Source organism: Syngnathoides biaculeatus, chromosome 7 (assembly GCF_019802595.1).
Source record: "Syngnathoides biaculeatus isolate LvHL_M chromosome 7, ASM1980259v1, whole genome shotgun sequence".
In the NCBI taxonomy this organism is placed as follows: domain Eukaryota; kingdom Metazoa; phylum Chordata; class Actinopteri; order Syngnathiformes; family Syngnathidae; genus Syngnathoides; species Syngnathoides biaculeatus.
This window is the reverse complement of record NC_084646.1, coordinates 5,046,253-5,063,813: the sequence shown is the minus strand read 5'-3', so window position 1 is coordinate 5,063,813 and position 17,561 is coordinate 5,046,253. Positions and strand designations below refer to the sequence as shown.

General features: G+C 42.8%; 1 protein-coding gene across 3 annotated transcripts in view; it reads right to left on the bottom strand.

Annotated features, from left to right (window-relative positions):
• The window catches only part of dab1a (DAB adaptor protein 1a), a 289,271-nt gene that overhangs the window by 196,819 nt on the left and 74,891 nt on the right, over positions 1-17,561 (bottom strand). For all 3 annotated transcript variants that reach the window (XM_061824249.1, XM_061824251.1, XM_061824250.1), the window contains one exon: positions 12,228-12,332. The gene's annotated coding sequence lies outside the window, so the exon portion shown is untranslated. The remainder of the gene's footprint in view (positions 1-12,227; positions 12,333-17,561) is intronic.

Below are 17,561 nucleotides of genomic sequence, written 5' to 3'. Positions count from 1 at the left end.
CAGCCGAGTCACATCGGGGATATGAAGACTCTTTATGGAGATGGTCACAAAGGCCCAGTCCCCCCACATCAGGAATCTAATTGTCCCTCACATATCTATCCACGCAGCTGGACCTCACGTGATTCACTTTATTCTACAATAACGCACCTCATCATTTTTTTTTTTCTTGTTTTGCGAGAGTAGCACCCCTGGAGGTTTGGCTAACAACGCTATTTCCCGGCTTGTCGTTGACACGTCGCTTTAAAGAGAAGGTGCAAATTAACGTGGCTGTTTTCTTTCCTCTAAAAGTCTGGCACTTTCTGTGGGAACAGCTTACGCGCCTGCTGCCGCTAACACATTAGCAACGATTAGCACACGGAGCAGGGAGGTGGGGAGGGGACAAACGAGGACAAAACAACACCGTAAAGTAGCTACGACAAGAACAACTGTCAGTTAATCATACACCAGGCAACCAGGGCATGGTAGGTGACAGACAGGATTTTTTTTTCCCCCCTTCAAACACTTCGGTGACGGCAAGCTACATCTAATTTCAGGGTGCCCCATCAGCTCGAAAACCTCTGACGTCATGAAACTGTTTATCTGACAAGTGTTCTACTAGTCGGGTGTCATTTTTCACAAATTTAGAACTGCAAGGAAGTTATTTCTTTCCAATTCTTTTTAGGTTTCCTGCAAAAAAAAAAAAAAAAAATTGGGAGTGGCTTCGTTGGGGTATTGGGACAGAGATGATAGTTAGCTACATCGGTCCCCATAACCCCAAAACCAACCACATCTTGGTTGGGGAGGGTATGGACCTTTCCGACTTGTCAATCACTCGTACAATAATAGCCAATCAGATAACCACATTGTCTTAACCCCTGGCTTGACACGCCCCTGCCGCCGTATTGTCCCACAAGCAATGCTAGTTGTCAGTAGTGTGCGCTTGGAAAAGTTAGATATGAAGAAAATGGTCCTCAGATGTGCTTGGGGAACGTGTGATTCTGATGAAAGATATCCTGCTAGCTTGATTTATTTTCCAAAGCATTAAACACAGTTGACGAATTGTCTACGATGGATTAAGGCTAGCGGAAGAGCGCACGTACAACTAAATGTGGACAGTATTAACAAACACAAGGCTGTATGTTCGAAGGTAAGTGAGGGAGAAGTATCTTCTGAGTTTGATTTCGTTCTTATTAGTGCTTTATACATTGCAGGAGAACAAATTTCACTATGTTAGCGTGTCACTGCCCTGCTGAATGAAGTGTGTCATGTTTTATGCCGAAGAGTCGGGTTAGGGATACGTAAATGCGCCATGTCACGCAAGAGAAATGTCTATTTGTCTCACATCAGACTTTTAAGATGGAGCACTGGGTTCCATTACGAGCCAAGTCAAGTGAATACACCCACTCACTTCTCAAGACTACAATGATATTACTAGTGATCTTTCCAAGTTGAAAGTACTCACCCTGCTTTACATGCGCAGTACGATTCCACTATTTTATCCTGTTGGATTTAGGTTTGTGAGGCGTCAAACTTTTTTGCATCGATCGCCAACATTTCGCTGTAACTCTGACATTGCGTCCCGCTCTGTCCAAAATCTTTAATTCCGTGCACACATCCTTGCGTGAAATAGTTGAGATCTTTCTGTAGAACTCTCTTGGACAAGTCTGACGCATTTGGCAAAAAACATACCGCAATATTATCTGGAATACGCGATACAGAATCGCCATCAAACCTGTTCTATTCAGTCGCCATTTTGGAAGCTTGTCGCACATGGCAACTGTAGCTAGGGGGGCGGAGCGCAAAATTGCCAGTCGGAAAGGCCCATTACCATGGACAGTGGCAGGTTACTTCCTGCTTTTCTGAAGCAAGAATGGGACGGCGTCATTTTTGTTTGTTATGTTTCATCTATAAAGCAGGCAGCGTTTGCATGGACACGGCCTCTCTCTCTCCAATATTTGTGTCCATTAATCTGGGTTGTATTTCATTACGTGCCTGGCAAAGCGTCCTCTTGCTAAAAGGCAGCCCCCACGTTGCAATACAATTAGTCTATCAGCTTTTCATTTGGCCTTTTATTACTACACACTTGAGATTGAATTATACTCTTTTAGTTTCATTTCCTCTGCGAGCGCTGACCTTCCAGCGAACAATCAGCGCACATCTGAGCCCGCAGCCTAATAGAACTAATGTATCCCTTTTTTTTTTTTTTGGAATAGTTCTCGCAAAAGGGAAATGACAAGCGGCGTGCGCGTGAAGACGGAGAAAATGAGATCTATAATGAAGCGGTGATTCGAAGTGCGTCCGGCGTTTGCCCGGGCCCGGACCCCAATTTGATTCCTGACAATTTTGCAGAGTTCTACACAACAAATTGGCCAAGCGGAAAGTCATATTGCCAATAAATCTGAAATTTAACATCCTAATTTATTTAGTGAGTGTTATTAGGACGCGAGAATATTTACATAGCATTTATTCTTACAAATTGGTCAGATTAAGCGGTTGCATACAAGCTTCGAACGGCAGCTGCGACGAGGTTTCACGACTTGCTGTGAACAAATAACTCAAATGGTCGCAAAATACTTCAAAACATGAAAGATGGCAGGCATGTCCATCACGAGTAAATGCACATTCAAGTCTCACAAAGCCACGTCCAAAAAGACACAGAAGGTCAGCCGTAACGGTTAGTGGTCATTTGGTCCAATTGCTACCAAATTGGAAGCACAGACTAGACAGATGGGCAACATTACATTGTAATAACTTAGTTTTTGTCATTGCGCATAAGTGGAGAATGGAGGTGAAGTTTGATGACTTCATAAAACACAAAACTTTAATAATTCCACAAGGTCACATTAAAAATTGACCCCACCAAAGCTAGTTTCAATTAGCAACATGACACTTGGTAGATATCCCTGCTTAGTGTGTGATGTTAGGAGCTGGAGTCTATTCATCTGCATGTGAGCATCAGGACGTGAGTGGTGGCCTACAGCAGCTCCTTGCAAAGCTTTTTATTTTGTACTCGTTTCACCGTTCGGTCCAACAAACAGCTAAATGTGCTTCGTCACCTGTGGCACTCCTTGTCCCCATACTAGAGAACCTTCTTCTTCTTCTTTTTCTTTCGGCTTGTCCCGTTAGGGGTCGCCACAGCGTGTCATATTTTCCAATCGAAGCCCATCTTGTGCATCCTCCTCTCTAACACCCACTGTCCTCGAACGCTAGTATAGACACGTCCTGCAAAACCTGTGTATCGTGTACAATGAGGATAGTGAATACTCATAAGAACTGGAAACGTCAACCTAGCTTAGCTTGCGAACAACGAGACGCGTTTGTAATCAATTTGTAGATGTTGAAGAAACACCGAACGTGAGTAACTTCACAACTTGTACGACAAGGGCTGTGAGGACTTATAGGAAATTTAACAAGTCTTATCTTAGTACATCTTAGTACCCAAATCGGTGCCGTATCGTTCGCGTTGAAGCTGCTCGGCCTAAATTAGCCTAGCCCGCTAACAACATTGCCTACGTACAGTATACAACGAGGACCAAACATCGATCGTGGAGGAGACCTTCAACTACTCGAGTGAGGGCCACTGTGGTTTGAATCCCTTCCATCCACATATCCTTTAAATCGCCATATCCTTTATATTTTCACACAGGTAGTATGCGATTTTTGTACCTTATATGCTGACTTTGGTGATTTGATTGCTTCTTCTTTTTATTTATCTGCAGCCTATTGGGCAGCACGATATTGTGCTACCTGTCGGCTTGTCCCAAGCCCGGATAAATGCAGAGGGTTGCGTCAGGGAGTGCATCCGGGGTAAAACTGTGGCAGACATATATGACCGTTCATCATACGTATTCCATGCTAGAGAACCTTCTTCTTCTTTTCGGCTCTCTCGTCTCTGAACATCTCCCAACCATCTAAGTCTGCTCTCTCTCTCTCTCTCTCTCCTCAAAACATCCAACTTTGGCTGTTCCTCTAATGAGCTCATTTCTAATGCTGTCCAACCTGCTCACTCCAAGCGAGAACCTCAGCATTTAAATTTCTGCAACCTCCAGCTCTGGTTCCTGTTGCTTCTTCAGAGTCTCTAATCCATACATCACGGGCGGCCTCACCACTGTTTTATAAACTTTGCCCTTCATCCTAGCGGAGACTCTTCCATCACATAGAACACCAGACACCTTCCGCCAACTGTTCCACCCGGCTTGGACCAGTTTCTTCACTTCCTTAGCACACACTCCACCGCTCTGTATTGTTGACCCCAAGTATTTGAAGTCGTGCACCCTCGCTATCTCTTCTCTCTGGTGCTTCACTCTTCGCCCTCCGCCCCTCTCATTCACGCACATATATTCTGTTTTACTTCAGCTCATCTTCATTGCTCTCATTTCCAGTGCGTGTCTCCATCTTTAGTAATTGTTCCTCCGCCTGCTCCCTGCTTTCACTGCAGATCACAATATCATTTGCGAACATCATCGTCCGAGGGGAATCCAGTCTAACCTCATCTGTCAGCCCCATCCGTTACTACAGCAAACAGGAAGGGGGTCAGCGCGGATCCCTGATGCAGTCCCACCTCCACCTTAAATTCTTCTGTCACACCTAAGGCACACCTCACCATTGTTCTGCTGCCATCATACATGTCCTGTACTATTCTAACATATTTCTCCGCAACGCCAGACTTGCGCATGCAGTACCACAGTTCCTCTCTTGATACTCTGTCATAGCTTTCTCTAGGTCTACAAAGACACAATGTCCATGCTAGAGAACCACACTACCTAAATTGCTACATTTTACATTACGTACATTTTCATTACATTCACTCAAACTGGCTTCACCCAGTGACCGCTCGCACCCTGAAAAGTGCATAAATGGATAGACTCATAAGTCTAGGTACCATTGTATATGTTTGACAGAAGCGTAGCATAAAGATACACAGCTGTTTGTTTACCTCTTTCTCACTCTCTCTCACACCCACACACGTACACACGGACACGTGACAGAAGTGACTGATGACTCGGCTCAGCTCGTGTGAACCCCATCGGGATAATCTCGGCTTCTCGTTAAATCGCCAGGGAATCACACCGAGGATAGCAACAAATAGCATAACAGTGCTCGTGTGGCTTTATTACAAACACACACACACACACAAGGAGCTCGTGATTTGATGTGGAGTGGAGTGTGTTGTCCCACAGGGGGGATATAGGATAGTACACAATCAATAACCTCCTGTGGTTTGTCTATATGATACACTGCGAACAAACAAAATAACAGACAGACAGCCGCTCCCCCGCCGCTAGTTATCTCTCGAGTCCACATGAAGTCCAGTTTGCGTGCATGCAAAACACACCTTTAAAAAAAAATACATAAATATATCTGCTAACGAATGTGCAACACCACGCAGATTGTAAATTATGTCATTTTCTTTTAGCGTCCGAGCACGGGGGGATCGTTAGCCGCGCCATTAAGCCCCTCAAGATAACACGGACAGTTTGCTTCATGCGCCCGCCTTCTGCCATCTGTCTCACCAACATGTGTGTACATATGTGTGTGTGTGGGTACGCGCGCACATGCATGACGAGTTCCATGGGAATTACATGGATAAAAGTAAGAGGACGCCACCAAATCAGGAAGTGGAAATGGAAGACATTTTGTTTTGATCTGTAAAACTGGCGTCGGGGGGCTAAACTTTTTCTCTTAACTTTCCAGAGGTGTTACAGAGTGAGATATGTCTGATTTAGATCGAAATGTTTGGGTTCTTCAGGTTAGGTGACGGATCCTTGAGAATTTGTATCTTGTTGTCTACGCAATTTCACGGCGAAAAGTGAAACCTGGTATTGTGAGCTAAATTTTCTCTCTCGAGGAAATTACTGAATACAGAATGGCTGACTCAAGCTAAAACGGCCGACTTACTGTTTTGATTTCTTCCACGGGTCCCTGAAAGTTTTTCGTACGTAATATAACGTGTTGATTGTTGAATAAGGTTGCAAGGTGTATTTTTCTTCCTAACTTTCCATTGGGTGTCAAACAAAAATGGCCGGCTCACTGTTGAATTTTGGTCAAATTTCAAGAGATTTTTTTTTTTTTGTACGTCCTGTTGTGATGCTATGCTATTTTATTTTTTTTTTTTTATTCAATTTTTCAAAGAGACGCGACCCTGCAGGTTTTAGGGCAGTGGAGGGTGTTCAGCACAGCTACAATAAATAGATTTTGAATCAAATGAACACTCTTGGAAAAACTGACGAGCTTTCATGCACGGTGAAGCCCCTAAAAAGGCATCAAAAGATGCTCAGATAATAAGCGAGTAAGGGCAACACAGTAATAACAAAGACAAGTTCCGAGCGCGATTGATTTAATGATGGGGAGTGTCCCAATACTCTTTGTCAAAAAGTGTTCTAAGTACAGTATAGAGTATCTTTCCTCCCTCGAAAGCAGGGGTCACCAACGCGGAGCCCGTGGGCGAATGGTACCCCACGAGGTATGTTCTAAAAATACCATAGGCCACAAATTGTTACTATTATTTTGCTTTAAATTCTGAATCTAACTTGCTTATGTGAATTCAAATTTTAAAATACGTACAGTAATGTCAGACACTACAATAAATTAAAACAAAAATATTTTATGTACGCGTAGTGAACTGAGTCTGAAATTTGCCCCAAACGGGTCACGTGGCCCTTCGTACGATCGGTGCTCACGAAGTAGCCCTCAGCCTCGAGAAGGTTGCTCAGCTTGTGCAGCGGACAACGGCCGCATTGAATCGTGTGACCGTCGCGTTGAGCCTCGCAGCCCCACTTGGCGCTCAAATGGCAAAAAACTGTTGCAGAGATCATCTCACGTGATTGCTCCATTTTGATCAGCGTTCCCCTTGGTTCCACTTATCCCCTTCTCTATCAATTTTACAGCATAGACAAAAGTATCAACCGGTCATCTAAGTCCATTTGTTTCATGTTCGACGGTCACCATTGTTGCTGCTTTTTTTCTTGTTATGGAATGCAATGTAAAAACGGCTGCCGGAAGTGGCCAAAAAAAAATGCAGAAGAAACTCCATCCTGTGGTGTCCGAGACAATACCAGCCGTAGCCACACCCGGAACTCGGAGAACTGCATAACATTTTCCTAACTGTGCGCGTGGGTTGCACTCGAGTATAGCCGCAGTGACATCAACACGGACTTTAAAAGAAGCCTGAACAATCTCAGCCGCCTCCTCCTGCTCTTTCTTCCCAACACAAACGCTCTCCTCAGCGCTGACAGCAATCTAATTGTCTTTGCGTCCTTATGAATAGCAGCCAAACTACTTGTATACGAGAGTGAGATGGGTTCTACTTCAACCCCAATCTCAAAGCTATTACCGGAGCTGATTCTCCACCGCGTTACATGTGCGTGTCTTCCATTGTGCTGCCGCACCTTCCGGTTGTCAATTTGCCGCTCGGCAGGGGAGCTCGAGCTCGATGCGTACGGTGAGATTCAGAGTTCCCAATCCTCATGGGAAGGTTTGATTTTGACTTGGTCGTGAATGCCTTAGTTCCCACCTAAATCTTTATTCTTCATCTTAAGACATTTTGGACAATTGTACGCTTCCAAATTCGAGGGCAGTTTGCGGAAGTCCTACTGTTGCACTTGTATTAAAATTCATTGTTTCTATTTTGTCATTTTATTGACATATATTGTAGATTTGTATTTATTTTCACATATTTATTTTATTACATGTGCAGAATAATTTCTACTTTATAATCTCCATTTCATGTTGTGTATATTATTAAATTTATATTTGTTTTTCTCGTCAACTGTTTTAGTTTTGTGAATTGTTTTTACAATTATTTTTATTATTAATTTTTTACATTTATTATCAATTTATTAATAATTATTATTTTAAATGGACTAATACTATGAAACAATACAATTCCTAAGAGAGACAAAGTGTCACTCACTCGCTTATAAGAAACTTTTACGTCTTCAATCTGCTGAGTTAGCAACGGATTAATACATAATATAATATAATCTGATGTTAATAACAAGATAGCATACAGGGAGCCTTCTGTTTAGAGTGCGGGTGTCAAACTCAAGGCCCGGGGGCCAGATCTGGCCCACCGAATGATTTTATGTGGCCCGCGTAGGCAACTTCCGCAATTTTTTTGTTCAAATGTGAACCAAAATTTTAAATGGTCATAACATAAATGAGAACATTGAGCTATTACAAGCATTTTTGTGTTACCAAACAACAATAGTTGGGAAAAACCCATTACCCTTGATTTCTGATTGCAAAAGTAGTTCATAAATTTCACGCGTAAATATGATGAGGCGGTTAAAGATTTTTTTTTTTTTTTTTTTTTATCGTTTCACAGCCATAATGGCCCTTGGAGGGAAACCGCAAGTACAATGTGGCCCGCGACAAAAATGAGTTTGAAACCCCTGTTTTGGGGGAACCATTTGTGAGAAATATTTAGTTCATGCATTCCTTGAAGGTAGTACAAAAACAGGTAGTTCTCAAATCAGTTAAAATCTCTGCCGCACGGAGTCAACACCCAACCAATTGAAAAGCCGATAAGGAAAAAGATTATGGAGACAAAAACAGGCGCGGTGCCGCTTGTGAGGCAATCAAAAGAAAAAAAATCCTTTGAGGATTCAGCTGCTCGCTCTCAAAGTGTGCGTAATAGCGTTCATTGTCGGCGCAATCGCGTGAACAAATTCAATTTGGAGGACGCCGTTAGCCTCCGCCGAAAAGCGAGTTAGCATCACCGTTAGCATTCAGCCCGCAACAAAAGTCATGATTAGCGGAGAGGCGTAAGGCAATCGCTCAGCCCATTTAAGACGCACAAGGCGTTAACCTTCTTCACGCGCCCTATTCAAAGCGGGGGCCCTTTTACTTGCATTGGCTAATTGTGCTCGAGGGGGCTTGAGGGAGGAGGAAAGGTGCCTACCCCCCCCCCACCCCCACTTCACACTTTGCACCCGTTTGCTTAGAATAAAAGCACAGCTGACAAAATACAGTTTAATAAAGTCAAGTCCCATATGAGTTGCTGGAGTCATTTTGCCACTGAATGATTTCCACTTCCTGACTATTCTCAATATTCACTTAATTACTCCTCTTGTTTTTTTTTTTTTTTTTTTATATTCCTAACTTAATCTTAGTCTCGACAGTTTTTCAGCAGATGTACAATATGCAGCTTGTTTGAAAAACAGTACACAAATTAAGTTCCCATTGCAGACCTACAAGAGCATAAATCTTGCTCAAAATTTGAAAAAGTGTTCAATAAAAAAAAAAAAAAAATCTTTTCAGGAATCAACATCAGCGGTTCGGCTTCATTTTTCTTTTAGTAAAATATGAATAAGGCAGTTTACCTTTTTAAGAAAGTACAACATCAATATTTTGTCTTTTTTTTTTCCCCACTTAAACAGTTTTGCTATATAGTATTTTTCAGAAAGTGTAAAAATCAATACTATGTTTTCTTTTAACAAAAGCGCAATAGTTTGACTTTTTGGAAAATGCAACATCAACAGTTTGGTTTCTTTATATTCCAGTGCAAACTCTATACTTTGTCTTCTTTTCATAAAAGTACAGCATCAAGAATTTGTCTCCTTTTTAGGAAAGTGCAAGTTCAATCGTTTGTCTTCTTTTTGGGAAACTAAATACTGACAAGTGCAGAACTAACAGTTGATCTATAAAACTATTTATTAGTTCTTTGAATCAATCTGATGAGGCCAGCGATTAGTTAATACACAATTCTATAGAATATTGCTTGTATTCCTGTTTAAATCCAGCCTAATTTCTATATACATACAAGGGCATTTTTAATCAGTAGTTGGGCAGTTGTTTGCCCCCCCCCACGCAAACACAAATCATCCATGTTCAAATTAGCAGCCAGTGCCATCAACAAAATTGCTACTTGGCTAAATGTTAATTATCCGCAGTCGAACATTAACGGATGATTTATTGAGTGCAAACGCCGCTTCCAAAATGCGCTGACCGACACGTTTGCTTGCGCGAGTGGCTGCTCTACATCCCGCACCCCCCCACACCCCCGGTGATGGCGTTCTAGCTTTGGCACGGGAACTCCGTAGATCCACCGATCTCTTAGCTGCATGCCGTAATTTGATTTTGAGGCCCCCTGTGATTGGATTACAAGGCTGACATCCATGTCCAATTTGCAGGAGTCATGTCAATTTTGGCTGACGCACTCAAACATACGCAGGAATACGGCCCTCTCGCTAAATCGCCGTTCAAATACTGCATTTTCGGTGTCGCAGATTTTTTTCACACTGATGATTATTCACCGCATCACGAGATTGCATTTTCAAGCCTAAAACATGGACAAAACACAATGAATGAAAATACATCACAAGGAATAAAATACTTGTAGAATCCAGGACATGATCTTAGTTGTTTTGAGCACTGGGATTTACGGTACAGGTGTCTTTGAACGCATCGCTTCTCTTCATGCGGGGGCAAGCAAAGGGCGGGGAAGCGGAGAGTTTGTTGACGGTGTTGGTTACGTCTCACAGTCGTAACTTTATCGTTTTTTTAATCATTACTTGATCAATACATGTGAGATAAACAGACTAATATGTTTCTTTGATTTGTAGTTATTTTGCCAACCAGTGGCTCTGACAGCTAAACTACCGACCTACTAAGCTAAATAACTATCAACCTACTGTACTTGCACAAAGACCTAAATATCTTACCTAGAACATACCTAAATAACTAATTCCCGAACCTACCTACCTACTTAACTACCAAACTACCTACCTACATACCCACCAACCTAAAGTTCTACCAAACCACCAACCACAAATCCATGTAACTACCTAAATAAGTAACGACCTACTGTACCTAATTAAATACTAACATGGCAACCTACGTAACAACCCACTCACCCAACCCAGGTCCTAAATGCCGACCTCCCTTATTATGCAACTACGAACATACGTAGCTACCAAATAACGTTGCATCTAACTACCCACCTAACTACCGTAATTCCCGGCCTACAGAACGCATCTGGTTATAAGCCTCACCTTGTAAAGGAAATAACATTTGGTACATACATACCAAAGCAGCTGTGTAAAAGCCGCAAGTGCCCACTTTGAAACGCACATAGAAACAAGAGATATTTACAAAGAAAGGCGGTACACAGAGTTTAACGCTAGCACCGCCGTGCTAACACTAGCACCACACTAGCACCGCACTACCACTAATAACACGGTAACAGGGCCAGTTAAAAAAAAAAAAAAAAATACCGGTAAAAATCACTGAGAGACGGCAGTAACACGCTAGCGCAGCGCTAACAGGGCCGGACCGCTCAAAGTCACTTCCTCGGCACATATATTCCACCGGTCTCATTCTCACCTTTTCCCACCCCTTACGGCCGTGAGAAAAAAAATGCACACATTAGCCGCATCACGGCATAAACCACAGGGTTGAAAGCGAAAAAAGTTGCGTCTTATCGGCAGGAGATTAGGGAAAATATTCACTTAATGTAACTACCTAGATACCTACAATGTATGCGGCTACCTAACTACCTAACTCAGGTCCTAACTGCCAAACTAATGGACAACCAACCTACCAATCTATTACCGACTGAACTAGCTAAATACAAACCTAACTACCCACTTTCACAACTACACTCCAACTGTAACATTGAAAAGTCGTTTACATTCCGGCGCGTCATCAAGTTTATCGTGATGGAAAAAACAAAAACAAAAAAAAAAAAAAAAAAAAACATGAAACAAACACGTGGCTGCCCGAGGCAGCGAGCCCGCGTACAAAGGCGGAAGGAAGTCGTTTGTAGTGGCGAGGCTGGAACGTCTCACAGGCTCAAGGGTCATGAATAATTCAAGCCGGTCATGTCAAAATGTATGCACGGCAAAGAGGCGCGTGCGTACTGTGCGCATATCAGCACAAAGTGGCCACATCAGCTCAAGTTTATGGAAAGAATCCAGACTTTGAGTGCATATTTACTTGGCCGTGCCGCGTTGAGCGCTGGTGTCTGGACACCACAGCACGGTGACTCGCTTATTGGAAACAGAAAAACTTGTGAGCTGTTAAATCTGGTCAGGAAAATGACTCTCTTTTTTTTCCACATTATTTTCTTCATTGTTTTTTATTGTTTTATAAAAGCCATCTATAGGGTGCCTTTACTACATTTCTGCTCCGTACAAAACCCACATTTTCTTTTATGATTTGGCAGCAAAAATGAATTTTTAGTATTTTGCGAAAATATATATATTTGTTAAATTTTTTAAAAAAGTACATATTTCGCTGAGAATTACCTCTGTGGTTGAGTTGCACACGGGAAGAGATGCAAATTAGTTCATTGAGCGCCGTTCGTATCCACAAAACGCAGGAGGTCAAGACCCTCGTACTCCCTGGACCCCCTGTGTACACAGACAAAGATTGCAAATGACTAAAAGGAGTCATACAATTCATCTCACATAAATCTCTCACTATAAGAAATGCTCTGTGTGTAAAACAGCACAGCGATCAATCTCTCTGTCCTTCTGCAAGACATGCATATTAATGTCAGATATTGAGACCTGCGTGAACGTGCACGCTACACCAATTGCCGGAAGAACTCGAGTAGAATAATCAACATGAGTCAACTCGGGAGTTCTTAACGAGCTGATATCAACATGCGAATTGTTGCTGCGAGCAACAAAAAAAAAGGAAGAGGACCTAAAACACGGACACACGCGCAATCTTAACAAGAACCGAGCTTGTTTGTTGTGAGTAAGCGTGTTGGCGCTCAACTGATTGAGGCGTGCATGAGTAATGACTGACGGCGACTCACACTGCGCGCCGGAACAGCGTGTGATAATAGGTGCAACATCACACTCGCACGCTGAGGTTCAAACTTCCCTCTATCCTCGCTCGTCTTCAGGGAAACTAATCATCCCCATCCATCCATCTCATTTTGCTTTTCTGGGTCAGGTCGTGGGGGCAGTAACTCCAGCAGGGATCCCCAGACTTCCCTTTCCACAGCCACTTCCGGGGGGGATCCCGAGGTGTTCCCAAGCCAGCCGAGAGATGGGAGTCTCTCCAGCGTGTCCTAGGTCGTCCCCGGGGTCTCTTTCGCGTGGGACGAGCCCGGAATACCTCGCCAGGGAGGCGGTCGGGAGGTCCCTCCCAGATGACCGAGCTTCTCACCACATCTCTAAGGGAGAGCCCGGACACCCTGCGGAGGAAACTAATTTCAACCGCTTGTATTGGGATCTTGTTCTTTCGGTCACAACCCACAGCTCGTGACCATAGGTGAGGGTATGAACATCGATCAACTGGTAAACGAGAGCTTTCGACTTAGCGCCCTCTTTACCACAACGGATCGATAAAGTTCGCCTCACCTCAGACGCTGCACCGATCCGCCTGTCGATCTCCCGCTCCATTCTTCCCTAACTTGTGAACAAGACCCCAAAATACTTGGAACTCCTTCACTTGTGGCAGGATCCCAACCCCAACCTGGAGAGGGCACACCACCCTTTTCCGGCTGAGGACCATCGTCTCAGATTTGGAGGTGCTGATTTTCGTCCCAGCATCTTAACACTCCAGTGACTTACCTCCTTGTAATTCTAAATCCACTGTGACCATTTCGGATTTTTACAGTTGCTTAAGATTTGTGTGTCTTTGTCAGGCATGGCTTCTTGAAACTTTTTAATCATGGTGGACAGGACTTTTGAACTTCATGTTGCCAAGTTAAATTCGCTTTGGATGCTGGGTTGTTATTATTTTTTGGGGCTATGTGAAATTAAGAGTTTCGTGTTCATTAACCTTCACAACCCTGTGCCCCCCACAGACAATGACAGTTTAGTAGTTTATGTAAAAATTCACAGGCATGCTATGGCCACCCGCAATAAAAACTTTACCTCAACCATCTGTTTAGTTTGGGAAATTCCATCATGAACCAAAAATGTCAATTACATCTGTAAAACAGACACCTCAGCTCCTTTAAGATCATCTGGGCTCCTCACAGAGGATAAAGAATACATGACTGCGAATACCGTTTCACCGAATTGCCTAAATATGTTGCTGCAACATTTGCAATCAGTTGCTTAAACAGTAATAATGCTATATTGTGTGTGTTTTCGGTACAAGTACAGTAAGTGTGAGCATTAGCATTGGGCTAATGGACCAAAGATTATGTAGTCATTTTCAATACATCTAATATTCTAGTTTGATGTTGAATTTGTGGCATTAAACAGCCTGAAGCCCCTTTTTGATGAATTGAAGAGTTTGTTTTCAAAACGAGACATGGGCATTTTTTTCAGACTTACGAAACTCGGGCCAAAATTATCCATTCGGAGCTGGATAATTTTGGCGCGAGTTTCGTAAATCTGAAAAAAATGCCTATGTCTCGTTTTGAAAACAAACTCTTCAATTATTCCCTGTTAGCCAAGTGCTGCATAGGGTGGTGAAGTCAGTTGAGTTCATGACCAAAATTCAACGCTAGGACCTTAAAAAAAAGTCAAAGCAAAAACTGGTCAAATGGCTCATAAGTTAGATCATTCATATTTCAAGACACCGCTGAATCAGATTTTTAGCCGTATTTGGAGGTTGCCGGTGTGACGGTCTGAGCGCTCCCCCGTGCTGAAAAGTCTCCTTGTGATGAATGCGGCGGAATGACTAAGAGGGGAACTCTGTGTACGTAGAAGACGCTTACTGGGAAATCCTCCGGTCTCAAAGTTCCCCTTCTTCTACATAGAGGGAGCGAACATACGTTTATATCCTCACCTTAACCTAACGTTAAAAGAAAAGTTGATTAAAAAAAAAAAAAGATATACACATACATTTACGTTCGCTGTATTCGTCTTTCCGAGACGTCCATAGCGAAAGTGAACACTCTGCGACAAGTTGTCAAATGGCACATGTTGAAGCATGGAAGGGGATGTTTCAGACTGCCCGGAAGTTTACAAAATATATACTCGCATGCGCATTAATCACAAGGAGACTTTTCAGCACCGGGAGCGCTCAGACTTTCACACCACACTGCAATCTGAATACAGTATATCCAATTCCATAGTATTTGTACTTCTATTACATACACACAAAATGACTGCCTTGAGAACAACAAAAAAAAAAAAATGAAATCTGAAATGTGTCAGTTGAATCATGTGGTGTGAATCCACACGTGGGCTGCAACTCAGGAACGGAACATTCAAGGGAAGGGGGGTAGGTGGGGGGGGGGGGTCAGGAAAAGCGGCAACAAGCATAGCGAGAGAGAGAAAGAGACAGAGACATTTTGATTGGGAGCCACACGTACGCCGAGGCGCCAGGCGAGAGATTGACAGGCTGCATTGTGGGCGAATTTGCATGCGTTGTCACGGTGATCTCACGCAAACTTAACCTGCTCCTCGTTCTACACAGAGTTAGTGAGGGTAGGGGAAGGGGGGTGTTTGCTGACGAGATGGAACACTTGTAAACGGCACCTGTATGAGGTGCGTCCCTCTATGGGGAACGCTCTCGCTCTCTCTCATCTTCTCTGTTCGCTTTGAGGAGGCAGCGGTCGGAATTCACGTGTTCTCAAGTACCACAATGCCAGTCTCAAAAGCAGGAGTCAGTCTTGCTGAGTAAAACAAGAGGTTGCTTGAAAGGAGATAAATAGATACAATATTATCATCCTAAAAGAACGACAAGCGCCCGCGCTGAAATGCAGGGGCGCTGTTCGCCAGTTTCTGTTTGTGTATTTTTTTCTTTTTCCAGGTGTTTTTGTGCTCGTGCTGGAAACGCCGAAAGATGTCCCCAAACCGTGATGTGCCACACTGTCGACCGACTCCACCAGTGAAAATGCTTTGTCATCGACGAAGCATTTATTTTTTTTTCCACGCTGGAGTCCGTTTGCAAAATTAATTGCAAAACCCTAGCTCCACTTTTGGTTGTCATTGTATATATTAAAAAAAAATGATTAGCAGTCAGCCCAGCTGTATAACGTCCAGGGTAAAGATTAAATTAATTTCAGCATCATACAAAAAGAAATTCCAAACTACACTACAATACTTGATCCTTTGGGTATTTTGAGGAAAGACACCTGCGACCTGTTTTAATAAATGGGTAATAAAAAAATAAAAATAAATTCTTATTTAAGATAAATGAGTTTGTCGAGGAACCTCTGAGGATACTTAAAAAGTCATTTATGAAGTGACTTCCCTTTGCTGCTCGTTAACAACGTGCATAAACAAACTAAGTGGACTTCATTATCACCCCGGGTGCTGTCCACCATATGGCCATGAAGTGAAAGAAAGAAAGAAAAAAAAAAAAAGTTCAACTTCTCATCTTCTCGAATGCTGATGAGCGCTGATGAATATGCAAATGCAACTGTCTCGGTCGTCATCTACTGCATGCGCCCCCACCCCATCGACGGGGGTGTCAGAAGTGTCAGGGGAGGGGAAAGAAAAAAAAAAAAAAAAAACACCAACGCCCTTCCAGTCGCTCCAGCATGTTTTTCTGTGAACCTGTAACAGATGCTCTTGTATATTTATGATGATGACAGCGGGACCAAATGCTTCTTTGTGCCTACTTTTTTTTTTTTTTTTTTTTTAAAGGAACGACCTCAGCAGATGCACGAGAAGGTGACTTAAACTGTCGCCATCATAAAACCTTTAAATATACAAGACGTCTTTTACAGGAACTTAACTGTCATAAGTGTAAAAAAAATATGAGGAAAGTTTGCAACTTTCAAGCAAAACACAGCTTTGTGTTGTGTTAATACGATCCATACTTGTATGGCCTAACAATAGTACATGACTAATAATGATCGGTCAAAATCAGCGCTCACTTTCGCCATTCTGTGCCTCTAATTTGATTTCCAAGAAAACACAGTGCCCGAGGAAAACCAACCAATCGGGGAGACTTGGCGTCAGTTATTTCTCTCGACCTATTTGAAGACCTCCTCCCAGAAAAAAAACTCGTATGAGTTTGAGAATAACATGGAATTCTGAATAATGTGCTTTTCTTGGGCAGCAAAGCAACATTTGAGTGCAAGGCCACAGGATTGATTGATTCAGCATCACCTGTCTTGGATACCTGCATCGAATGGGCTTTTCCGACCTGTCAATCACTCGTACAATAACAGCCAATCAGATAGCCGCGTTGTCTTAACCCCTACCTTGAGGAAGTGTCTACGATGGATTAAGGCCTGCGGAAGACCACACACGCAACTAAATGTGGACAATATCAACAAACAAGGCTGTGTGTTCGAATGTAAGTGAGGGAGAAGTATCTTCTCTGAGCTTGATTTCATAATTATTGCTGCTTTATACATTGCAGGAGAACAACTTTCACTTTGCTCGTGTATCACTGACCTGCTGAATGAAGTGTGTCATGTTCTATGCCGAAGAGTCAGGTTAGAGATACGTAAATGCGCCATGTCACGCAAGAGAAATGTCTATTTATCTCACATCTTTTTTTTTTTAAGATAGAGCACTGGGTTCCATTACGAGCCAAGTCAAATGAATTCACCCACTCACTTGTAAAGACTACAATGATATTACTAGTGATCTTTCCAAGTTGAAAGTACTCACCTTGCTTTACATGCGCAGTACGATTCCACAATTTTATCCTGTTGGATTTCAATATGAAGTTGTGAGGCGTCAACCTATTTTTTTTTGCATCGATCG